The sequence below is a fragment of the Podarcis gaigeae genome (assembly GCF_964106915.1).
Source record: "Podarcis gaigeae genome assembly, chromosome: 12".
NCBI classification, from domain to species: domain Eukaryota; kingdom Metazoa; phylum Chordata; class Lepidosauria; order Squamata; family Lacertidae; genus Podarcis; species Podarcis gaigeae.
In genome coordinates this window covers 10,590,305-10,603,122 of record NC_139688.1, presented here as the reverse complement: position 1 = coordinate 10,603,122, position 12,818 = coordinate 10,590,305, and the positions used below count along the sequence as shown (strand labels likewise).

General features: G+C 44.5%; 1 protein-coding gene and 1 long non-coding RNA gene across 2 annotated transcripts in view; one reads left to right on the top strand and one right to left on the bottom strand.

Annotated features, from left to right (window-relative positions):
• LOC310827694 (uncharacterized protein) overlaps window positions 1–12,818 on the bottom strand; it is a 940,809-nt gene that overhangs the window by 114,035 nt on the left and 813,956 nt on the right. The window lies entirely within an intron of this gene.
• Window positions 4,979–12,818, top strand: part of LOC310827908 — a 102,047-nt gene continuing 94,207 nt past the window's right edge. The window contains exon 1 of the long non-coding RNA XR_014556549.1: window positions 4,979–8,318. This is a non-coding gene — a long non-coding RNA (uncharacterized lncRNA). The remainder of the gene's footprint in view (window positions 8,319–12,818) is intronic.

Below are 12,818 nucleotides of genomic sequence, written 5' to 3'. Positions count from 1 at the left end.
ATTCTGCCAGTCATTTCTGCCAATTCCATGTAGTCCGTTCCATTTGTAAATTGAGTTCCCCCCAGCTATGGGACAGCACACCTTGGTTTTAGAACACTTTGGTTTAAGAACGGACTTCCGGAACGGATTAAGTTTGTAAACCAAGGTACCACTGTAATTTGATTTAACTGTTTTTAATTCGGAATTATAAAATTTTTGCAACCTGTCCTGGGATCTCCTGGTGAAGGGCAGGTAATAAACTCAACAACAACAACAACAACAACAACAACAACAACAACAAAGCAGCTTAGGGCAATTGTCAGCAAGACAAAAGGGTTAAATATCCCCTTCTCTTGTGCTGTGTTCCTGATCCTGCTCACCCCTTGTTCCCATGATTGCCATTATTACAGGAAAAACACACATACCGGTAAATGCATTTACACATTTCATGTCACGTGTATTTTAGCCCTTGGTCTGGTGTATATTATGTACAGCTCCTAGCAGCATAGTAGCAGGAAAGGAGCAAGAATATGGTCATTCTAGGGCTACGTTTGACCGTTTATTTTAGGCATTAAAAAGGAGAAGGGGATATGAGACTTTTACTACAAAACGGTTCATGGATGGAAGCTTTCCTTCTATGAATGAGCTTCGTTAAAGGTAGTCGTGTTCTTACTTACAGAAACTTTACTATATGGTGAGTGGTGTGCATGGCTGACTGGAGAGAATAAACTCTCAGGGGACTGAGAGTACGGCGTGTTTATTGTGTGCAGCAATTTAATCAAGTACAGCGCATGGAAATGTAAAGCATCATCATTGTCCTGAGGAAAACCCACACACAACACACACACACACACACACACACACACCACTCCATAACAAAAATATATGATTTTTTAAAAATCCTTTCATCAAATGCTAAGTGAAAGGCACTGTCAGGGGGAAAATATAGCTTGCTACAATTAACAGTGACATATTTTAATGCTATCCGGAAAAATGAAAGCATGATGAAAGCCATCAAGCATTCAGTTTTAATTGTCCCTGCATTCTCTCAGAGGGTTTTTGCCAAAGGACTAAGCATTAAATGCTTCCTGGGGTTTCTTTTTAGGATGTAAATGGGACATGTGTCCTGGATAGTGTATCTTCAGCTGAATATGTTTGGAAATAAAAAAAGGGGGGGGGGCTTATTCACTTACTGAACTTAAGGGTTGCTGTTGTTCAGCGCTAAACGCCGAGGTGGGATTCAGGCCGCACCTTGATGTTCTGGCCAAGGAGAACATGCATCAGGGTTTCATTTTTTTAATTTTAATTTTGGGTGAAAGTGGGGAACTCCCACAAAATCTTGAGGTTCCACTTGCTTCTGAAAGATCTGTCTCACTGCACCAGTCCTTTGCTATTGTGCCCACCAGTACCTTCTATCGTCTCAGTAAGCATCCCCTCAAAAATTCACAGTGCACAAGAGGCTGCTTGCTCTTCCTGCTCAGCTGCTGTTTGACCTAGCTTGGCCTTTCCTACATTGAACATAGCCCATTAAACATGTCCCTATTTGACCGGATGCCAGGACTGAACACCCACCTTCCCTTCTGTTTCTAAACAGAGGGAAAGTGCAAAAAACGTCTCTGTGCAAGCAAACTCACAAGCGAGATGCCTCTTCCTTCACTACTACTACTACTACTAAATTATTTATACCCGGCCTATCTGGCTGGGTTTCCCCAGCCACTCTGGGAGGCTTCCAACAGAATATTAAAATACAATAGTCTATTAAACATTAAAAGCTTCCCTAAACAGGGCTGACTTCAGATGTCTTCTAAAAGTCTGGTAGTTGTTTTTCTCTTTGACATCTGGTGGGAGGGTGTTACACAGGACGGGTGCCACTACTGAGAAGGCCCTCTGCCTGGTTCCCTGTAACTTAGCTTCTCGCAATGAGGGAACCACCAGAAGGCCCTTGGCACTGGATCTCAGTGTCTAGGCAGAACGATGGGGATGGAGACGCTTCTTCAGGTATACTGGACTGAGGCCGTTTAAGGCTTTAAGGATCAGCACCAGCACTTTGAATTGTGCTTGGAAACGTACTGGGAGCCAGTGTAGGTCTTTCAAGACTGGTGTTATGTGGTCTCGGCGGCCGCTCCCAGTCACCAGTCTAGAGGTTTGGTCTCTCCTTCTGCTTATTTAGAAGTGGCCACCATTTCATGACTGGCACCTACAGCATTTTCTCAAAACTCCAAATGTGCCCAATGGCCCCAGAAGGTTGGTGACTGCTTGCCTTACTGAATTTAGGTTAAGGTTGGAATGGTTGCCCCCAAGCAAGTGGAAATCAGAGGTGCTCCACCTCTAAAAAGAGAGGTTCCATATTTAGCTGCCGTTGCTTATATCAAATCCATTTGGACCTCATCTGAGCTATTGGCTGTCAGCATAGCCTTGTAGCAAATACTGCAAGTAGATCTTTTTCTTTGAACCTTAAGTGTTCTTGGGATGTTCTGAAGCGTGGAAAGGGTTGTTTTCAAAATGTGCAGCTTATCTGCTTCAAAGTACTTGATGTTGCTGAGCAATAGATCCAAAAATGCAGTCACCATTATCCATTCCGAAAAGGTGGGAAAAACCTACCCAGATTCCTGACCGTTCATCTGCATGTCAACAGGACCTTATAAAATAGCATCATAATAAAAAAAGGCACACGTCTCTAGCAATCTTCCCTCACCCACCTGAACCTGAGGGAAACTACGTTGCTTTAATTGCTTTGGTTGCTAAGTAATAGAGGCCTTTCAAGCCTCCTTATGGCAAAGAGGAGGAAAAGTGGAGAGTCCTGTGGAAAATACATCTTGAGGCAATAGCATTTCCATAAAGCAAATTAACTGTTGCAGCCATGGCTTGCTTGAGATTTCCTGAGCAACACACACACACAAAAAAAAAACCCTGAATCCCCTTAGAGAAAAATACAAAAATAATACCAAGCCCTTTTCAGATAACTTTCACAAATGTTTATGAATTCCCTGTTTCTTCTACTGTGCCCACACATAACTTAGGTCAGTGGTGCCCAAACTTTTTTCAAAGAGGGCCAGATTTGATGAAGTGAAGGGCCGTGAGGGCCGGCCAAAAGACCAACCAAAGTTGCTGAGCTTTTTTTTTTTAGGATTGAAGTTGTTGAGCTTTTTTTAGGGTTGAAGGTTTTTTTTTTTTAAAGGGTTTTAGGATTTTACCTCAGGAAATAAACTGCCACAGGGGCCGGATTAAGCCGACTTAGGTTGTTCCATGGCTTCCGAGTCTTAACTTGACAGAGTAAAAGCAGCGTCCACCAACCAGGAGCAAAGGAACCAAGTGGAGACACTTGGGCAGAGTTAGCAGGATCTGACCTGGAAAGTTGTCTTTTCTGAATCTCCTGCTAAGGCAGGAGAAGCAAGGAGGCAGCTCCAAGCCCCAGTTCAAATCAGTGACTCCCAGCCTTTTTAGTATGGTGGCCCACAAGACCAAATTTACTTGGGACGATGACCCGTCGATTTATTGAAGCTGAATGTTAGAATATTCAGGGGAAGATAAAAGGATGTGCTTCTTCAGGCAGTGCATAGTTAAACAATGGAATTTGCTCCCACAGGAGGCAGTGATGACCACCAAGCTGACTGACTTTAAAAGAGGATTAGCCAAATTCACAGGATAAAGCTATCAGTGGTTATATTCTGCCTCCTCAGTCAGAGACAGAAATGCTTCTGCATACCAGTTGCTGGAAACTGCAAGAGGGGAGAGTGTTCTTGTGCTTGAATCCTGCTTGCGGGTTTCCTCACAGGCATCTATTTGGCCACTGTGAGAATAGGCTGCTGGGCTAGATGGGGCATTGGCCTGATCCAGCGGGCTCTTCTTATGTTCATACGGATTTCGGATCACTGGTCTATGGCAGCTGTCGGTTTCATGCATTTTAGCCGCCTCTTTGCCTCTTTTATAACCATTACTGGAGACATCCAAGCAAAATATGAACTTAATGCCCCTATTAATGTGGAATTCGTTGAACTATTTATAATGCTTACATAGTTATTCACAGTTTTGTTTATGGGAATGCAAGAACACCAGCCACCTGGTTGTGGGTTATTGCTTCATAAGCTATAAAAAATGTATTCTAAAAACATTACAGTTACACAAGCAGTTTTAGATCTGAAGAACTTCAAACCGCCTTTGCTTAACTACTGACTAACCCTGGCAGAAAATCCAGTGGCGATTTGATGGTGGTGCAGGGAGTCATTTTGAATGAATGCCGCAGCAGGTACCAAAAGCAAGCTGCGGTGGTGGTCACTCAGGGTGGCTCCCTCTGTGAGCTCCTTTTGCTGGCCCACTCTGTTTTTTTAAATAAATCATTTTTATTGTTTTTTTTTCCCAATAAAAAACATCCAATTAATATATCCAATCATAATACTTCAGTTAAAATAAAAAACTAAAATAAAAAAGACCAAATTATAGTTCAGCTGCCAGACAGGAATTAAAATGCAAGACTCAAGCCTATCTGCAGTTTGGTTACAAGCATGAAAGCAGTTTTGTTATACATATGCAAACAAAATGAAAAGTCGTGCGAAAGATTCATCATACCAGCTAAGGCTCCCAAGCAGTAACTATTTTGAGTTTACTTATATAGCCTGTGACACACTTGAAGGTCATGGCCCACAACTCGGGAAATACTGGCTTGAACTATTCCCCTTTCCCTGAGAGAGAATTGCTAGGGGTTCTGGATCCATCCTTTTCATTATCAGGGTCTGAGACTCAGGATATCTGATGGCTCTGCACTCTGCTTCCGGAATAAAAAAGGTAAAGGGGCCCCTGACCATTAGGTCCAGTCGTGGCCAACTCTGGGGTTGTGGCGCTCATCTTGCTTTATTGGCCGAGGGAACCGGCATACAGCTTCCGGGTCATGTGGCCAGCATGACTAAGCTGCTTCTGACGAACCAGAGCAGCGCACGGAAACGCTGTTTACCTTTTCGCTGGAGCAGTATCTATTTATCTACTTGCACTTTGACGTGCTTTCGAACTGCTAGGTTGGCAGGAGCAGGGACCGAGCAACGGGAGCTCACCCCGTCATGGGGATTCGAACCGCCGACTTTCTGATTGGCAAGTCCTAGGCTCTGTGGTTTAACCCACAGCGCCACCCGCGTCCCACTTCCAGAGTACATGGTGTTTAAAACTGAGGCCTCACTTCTCCCTGCAACTTGCTGAAGGCAGACTTGTAAGAGCAAAGCAACAGGACAGAATAGAAAGATCTTTCCTCTAAGCAAATGCCTGCAAGACCCATTGCCTGTTCCTCTAGAACAGGGATGGGGAAGCTGTGGTCTTTCAGCTGCTGTGGGGTCTCCCAGGTCCCATCAGTCCTAGCCAGCATGGACAATGGCGGCTCACGGCTACCTCGAGATTAGGGACGCACCCATGTATTTATGTAAAGCCAGTACTACCACGAACCCTTTAGATTTGGCAGGGCATGCACGTAAACACATTCCTTGCGCTTTTATTTCGATTTCCCAAAACCGCCACCCTTGTTCTGACAGGTGTCCATTAGAGCTAAATCTCAAAACAACTTACCGAAAGGAGGGAGCTGCTGCCACAACACTTAGCGAGGAAAAGCTCTTCTTTCAGACACGCCTGCTCTTATCTCCCATCAGCCAGCACCTTCTCCACACTATTCCAGGCTCAGATAAGTGATGTTCTTATACCCTGAAGGTCCGTTCTCATGGTGACATGCTGTTCCCCACAGTCCCATTGAAGGACTTGATATGACACATTCTGGGACCTGGTGGCAGGCAGAACGCTGGGCAGACACGGGGCGGGGACTGGAATAGCTGGGCAGCAACTCCCCGAGTATTGATGTGAATCCTTTAGCAGTGTAAAATCCATTAACAGTGCAAACCCTGCAGCGCTTTAACACCCAGACGAATAAGATGGGCTGTTTCTCCATTCCAGAGACCCCAGCCACCTTTCTTCATACAGTGGTACCTTGGGTTAAGAACTTAATTCGTTCTGGAGGACCGTTCTTAACCTGAAACTGTTCTTAACCTGAGGTACCACTTTAGCTAATGGGGCCTCCCGCTGCTGCCGGACAATTTCTGTTCTCATCCTGAAGCAAAGTTCTTAACCCGAGGTACTATTTCTGGGTTAGCAGAGTCTATAACCTGAAGTGTCTGTAACCCAAGGTGCCACTGTATAAAGAAACAGCCAATTCCAGCTGAGTTTGATGATGTCAACCCAAGAAATACTCTGTCTCCTGATTCCCACAGCAAATGTGTCACTTATTGGGTCAGATCAACACCACAGACTTAAAATGATTCAGCAGTCGCTCCACCTGCATTGCAGGGGTTTGGACCAGATCAAGGTTTCCCAAACTTGGGTCGCCAGCTGTTGTCGGACTACAACTCCCATCATTCCTAGCTAGCAGGAACAGTTTTCGTGGATGATGGGAATTGTAGTCCTAAAACAGCTGGGAAACCCTGGACTAGATTATCCTTGAGGTCCCTCGAGGCTCCTTCCAATTCTATAATTCTATGATTCCCAGGGAGCTCTGGGAAGTCTGAGAGGAGGCGATAGGAAACCCAAAAAAGTACAATTTCCAGGACTGTGGTTGCCAAGATTCTATTACAAATTATAGCATTCGTTCCAGAAAGCTATTGTTTATTTACTTATTTTATTTGTGCACCACTTCCCACACAAAAGTCTCAAAGCAGCTATCAACAATAAGGAAGACAACATAAGTACAATGTGTAAAATTAAGCCAACTTGGTATCTCCAGGCAGGGTGTGGGGCAGGTGGAATGTCCCCTTCCTGAAACCTTGGAGTGCTGCTGCCAGTCAGTGTGGACACTATCAAGCTGGATGGACAAATGGTCAGTATAAGGCAGCTTCCTATGTTCTTATGTTCCCCAAGCATAGGAAGTCATTTCAGTGGCAGCTTGTAAATAAACCAAGTCTGTCATGTGTGGCTTCTCAACCCTGAAAATTATTTAAGTGTGTAGACTGGGGTGGGATATTATGGGCTGTTCTAGGGTCCTGCAAGGGTAGCCTTTTACAGCTCAAACCAGCACAGTCAAAAGCCACTCAGCCACTCACGCCTTGTATATTAAGCAATTCTCTATGCACAAACTCCTGAGCAATTTCGCACACCTACACAACAATCACAGTCTGGAAAATGGTAGTGTTTTTAAATAGGAATATGATGGTAATGCACTGGGGGTGGGAGCTTTAAGTGCTTAACCTCTTGTGCCACGAACGCTCTAGGCTTTCAACCAGCCTGCCAGCACAGCCTTTTTAGCAGGACAAAGGGATCTGTTGGACTCCAATGCCCATGAGCGCCAGCCAGCAGGGCTGGGGGCCAGGGATGATAAGGATTATAGTCTTAACAACCTCTGAAAGGGCACATGTTTCTCATCCCTGCTCTAGAGAGCAAGGGCACTCTCCAGGTTGTGGTGGTGGTCTGTGTGCTATCAGCTGACCCCCCAAATAGAGCGACACCAGACTTAGAAACCCATCTTTCTAGGTTAGCCCCTCAGTCTGAGCAAACAGTGCAGACTCTCTTTCACCTAACACCACGTTGCTTTGTACCCACTCTGGCCTAACTCGCTTTGTTTATCCAATTTGCTTTCGGCTCTCCAGAATCCATGATTTATACTTCCTACCTCTGGTTCACACAAGACCATTTGTGTGGTCCGGGAGGACTGTTATTGTGATAAGTATTTTATTATTAGGCTGTCTGCCAGTATGCTCCTTATTACATTTTGATCACCAGTGTTTTGTAATGTGCCTTGAATGTTGTACACCACCTTTTGATAAAGGGCGGTATATGAATCGAATAAATAAATAATGGATAAATTGAGTTGTGTCGGATCCAGAGTCTGTGGCCACCTGCCACAAACTAGGCCTCGGGCCCAGCTGTTGAATATATAACAAGGCCCATGTTCTGCATGTATTTACTTAAAGCTGAACTCAGGGGTAGGGAACATCAGACTTGGAGGCTGAGTGTGGCCCTTCAGGCCCCTCTACCTGGCCCTTGAAACCCTCCTCAGGCCACACCCCCGAAATCGCCTGGTTTTATACCCCCCAAGTGTTTTCCCCTGGCTGTAATGTGCCCTTGAATGCTGATAGTGCCTCTTTCCTGCCTGGATGGATGTCAGTCTTGAGGCCTGTGAGCTTCCTCAGGACTCGTAAGCAGGAGATAAGCCCCAGCTGGGGCTTCCTGGCTGAATTTCAGCTTAAGGAGTGCTGCCATAGCCCTTTCTCCCAAGGCCTTTGAGGAGCCAGGGTGCTGTTTTGTGCCGGCAAGCAAGGAGAAGAGAAAGCAAGGGAGGCCAGCAAATCTGCCTGCATGCCTTGCCCACCTTGAGGCCTGTGAGTTTTTCCCTGTTTGTTTCTTGCTCTATGGATAAACAGTGGGCGTTTCTTGTTGCAGATGCTTATGGGGAGCAAACGCGATGTGAGAGCCCTTGAGAGTGGGTGTTAAGTTGCTCAAAAGAGTGGGGTTGGTTTGCACAGGATGGGGCTTTCTTCCTGTGAGAGGCAAATTGGGAGGAATGGGCTGACATAAGTGAAAAACAGGGCGGGAACGGTTGCCAGATCCATTGGTTGTTTAATCTGTTTAAATGTCCTAGGTTTTGTTTTTTCCTAGCTGGAAATCTAATGCTTTTGAGAATGTCATTTAGCTTGTTTACCTTACAACAGAGTTGTTACTTTGGTGTTGGTTGCATCAGTTTCGTCTGATTTTTGCGTATTGTTTTTCTTGTTACTTTGTTCCCTGCTCCGGGCCTGGAAATACTCTGTGAAGAGCAGGCTATAAATACTCTTAAAAAGAAAAAAAGTGGCTATTGGGTGGAATTAGGCTTGCCACCCCCGACTTAAACCACTGAAAAATGACAAGGATGTATCACAGCATGGAACATTGTTTTTCCTGTTGCAAATTGTTGTGCTTACTCACCAAAACAGCAATGCAGTTTGTTAGAATCCAGGCATAGTATATATGTTTTGAGCAGAAATAGCTTCTTTTAAGAGTATTGTGTTCCTTTCATTTGCTGGCTTTGCGTGAGGCAAAAGGTTTGAGTAGTACTCTGAGGAAACAGTCTAGCTGAAAATGTTCTTCCAGGTAAATGAATTGGGAATCTCTTAACCCATACTTGGTTCTTCTGGGGAATATCCCACAGCCATGTTTAAACTCATTTACATTTTCCTGTCTCCCACAACTCCTGGGAAAACATAAATGACTTTAAACATGGCCACTCTGACACAACCATGGTGCAGCCATTTTGTTGTTTCTGCACGTTTCGCTATTGACCATTGTAAGCTTGCATTGTTGGAGGAGGCCCTCCATAATTTTTTTACGTATTTAACTTTAATGCTTGCATGTAAAATGACATTCAAAATGGAAAGAGAAATCTTTATGCCCTTCCGTTCTTCCTGGGAATTATCGCAAAGAGCGGGAAGATAAAAGTTGCCCAAAAATGGGCATCGAGAATTTGACAACCTGTTCTCCGCCCTCAGTCTCACTTGGGCAGCGATTGAGTTTTCATGTCCTGCTGCTGGCTGGTGAAGTTTTAGCAATGACATACCCAGCTAGGAATCGAATCACTTTGATGCCTTATCTCCCGAGATAAGGTTTAGTGGCCTGTTTGGTGGCTGTTGTAATGCTACTTTAACAGCTTCTTCTTGAAGTGTCACGGAAGTGCTTTATTGCCTATTGTGAGAATGGAAAAGTTGACACCGTCCGCAGCAGCAGCAGCAGCAGCCTTTTGCAAGATGGCTGCCAAGGGCCCCCAACAAAATGGCCGCTGCCTGGTCAGTTGAAACTTGTGCTTTTTGTTTTCCCCCTACAATAACTGCCACTGGGGGGTGCTGCTTGAAAAGAAAATGGTCTTCATTGAAAGCCAGATGTTCCCTTTCCTTGGAAGATGAGAAGGGGTGGGGGAGACAAGCTAGGTTGTGGGAATTCACAGTATCAAGGGGGCACATCCCACTTGCCCACCCCAAATATAATGGAACTGGAAAGCTTTAACTTTTGTGGCTTTAAGAGCAGAAAGGCATCCATATTGGCTGGGGGAGCGGGGTGTGTGTGTCATCTTTTAAGAAGTGGGTAAAATTAGATATAATGTTGTTGCTGCTGTGAAATCATGACCTCTTGAGCTCAAAATAAGAGGCATTTGTCTAGTGAGGCACTCCCGTTGAGAGTTTTTCTTCCCCCACACACTGAGATTCTGCAAATCTCTGGATAGCAAATGCAGGACAAGGTGGGGGAAAAAAAGGACAGTTTTCCCTGGCTTAAGAGGCAATGTTTTTTGGGAGCAACATTTTTAGGTGGTTTCTACAGCTAGTGTTTGGGGTGTCCTGAGCAGAGAGAAGCTCTAAAAAGTCTCACTTTCTCTAAGGAATAGTGGCCAAAAAGAACCCCCCTTAAAACATCTATCTCACTACCAAGGAAATCTAACAAGCAAATAGAAAGAGGACCTATCCAGTTGACGCTGACACAAAACCCCACACGTACACTATAAAAAAGAAAATAAGTTTTACCCCCTCCTCGCCCCCTTTTTTCCCTTCTCATTTTTCCTTTTCTTCCCTGACCTTATACTGTACTCAACACTGTTTCACAACAAATGTAACCGATCTGTAGAAAGAACTTTACAACCTGAAAAGAGACTTTTGTAAACCAAGAAAATCTTTAATAATTTTTTCTTTAAAAAAGTAATAAAGAAAAACCCTGTATACACCATTTAAACACCACACATTTAATGCACCCCCCCTTAAAAAAATAATAATCATGGGAACTGTAATTTATTAAAATACAAATACCTCAAAAGCCCAGCTTTTCTGTGTTGCCTTTGACACACACAGGCCTTAAATCCCCATACCATACCACAGCGATAATTGGGACTAAATATGGCCTTTCACTGAGTTATGCATACGTACCTCCAGCTCACTCCCTTTGTTGTCTCACCTCTGCTGAGTTTTACATTCCTCAGGGCAAATACTCTGTCCTCTTGTACTTTGTAAAGTGCAATGCACATTGATTATATTATTGCCAGTATAGGTATTAACTTCTGAGAACCCTTTAAGCAGGGCAGTGATGGTAACTTTCCCTTCCCCAGCACCTAGTGCTCAGGTGGAAGTTCCACGACTAACACATGTTGTCCAGAAAGATTGACTTCCTCCATGAATGTAACACGGGGTAGCCAACATGAAGCCTTCAGAAGTTTTCAGTTTCAGCTCCAACCATCTCTGACCATTGACCAAACTTGCTGGTGCTGATGGGACTTGTAGGCCACAACATTGTGGGGGTTGGGGTGGCAAAACATGGGCTAACCTTTTAAAACACACACACGCCTGAGCTTTAAATGCGGAATCACTAGTCGTTTACATGACACATTTGCTGGGATCTTGGAATGACTTCCACAGTGAACAGCTTCAGTTGGAGATCTTCAACTCAGTATTGGATCAGGGCTGGTTCAGCTGAGCTAGCGATTTAGGAATTACATGATGGAAGATTTGCATGTTGTTTTGGCACCACGGCGTGTAGGGAATCGAAAGCAGAGAGCCAGCCTTCTGTCTCCAGAAGGCAGAGGGCGCCATTTGCCCATGCTTGGTAATTTGAGGATAGCCAGTTGAGCAACCAAGTTAATTCTTTTGGCTCACCTGCCATGAATGCTCTGCGTTTGGGCCAGGAATTCATTGGGCACTGTGAGCTTATTTTGGCAGGGCACAAATTCATGCCCTCCCATATTTTGAAGATGAAAATGGGGGCAGTCTTGTCTTCATGCAACACCCCCCACACCCTTATCACACTCCCTCCATGTTGATGAAGCCTCTCCTCTGAAGAAATGATTTTGCAGTGCCTGTCCTGCAGCAGCAACAGAAAGAGATCTCAGAAACAGGTGTGGTAGCAAACTAAGCATTAGTTCCTTTAAAACAGAAGAGAAAAGCAGCATTTGTGTGCTACAGCCTCCAGGGGCCATTGCATAGATCTCCCTCTCCACACACAGAGAAGGAGGTCTTCCTTTCAAATCTACCCCTCTGAGTATGCCGAAATCTTTGCTGCCTTTGCCATTCTGATGTCAGCTCTCTGCCCTCGGTAAAAGCACAAAGCGAGCATTCAGACTTTGGGACCTGGCAATAATGAAGAAACTAACATGCCACCTTAAGTCACTGAGAGACCCAAAGGCAACAGATTTTCAGCAACTTGGAGTGACCACCTTTTCTGTTAATCAGAAGATGGTGAAACATAAGTATACACAGATCTGGGACTCATAACTGGTTTGTTTAAATTTGTAATGACAGTCTGGAGTTGGAAATTCTACTTTTAAGGATAGTCCCCAAGACAAGAAGACCTAAAAGTCAGAGAAATGCAAAAGTATAATTTAGAAATCATTCTCTTCACCTGCATCTGGTATTTGAAGTTAGTGTGCGGTGCTATATATAGCTATACAGTTGGGTATTGTTTATGCTGGAATATTTAGGAATATTTTGTTTCTTACAATAAAACTTTCCTAAAACTTTAAAAGATAGTGTGTTCTGCTGGATCCAAAGCCCATTTGTTCCTCTGACACACCTGGAACAGGAGGAGAAGAGGTTGTCTACCAGCCCTGGTGCATTTATTATCACTTCCATTGAGAGCAGCAGGAGGGAAAATCCAGGAAAACAAATCATCTGAAGAAAGGTGGAAAAGGGGAAATGTTGGCACAGTTTTCCACTAACAGTCGTACCCTTGGTTTTCAAACAGCTTTGTTCTCAAATATTTTGGCTCCCAAATGCTGCAAATCCGGAAGTGATTGTTCTGGTTTACGATCTATTTTTGGAAGCCGAACGTCCCAATGTGGCTTCCACGGCTTCTGGTTGGCTGCAGGAGATTCC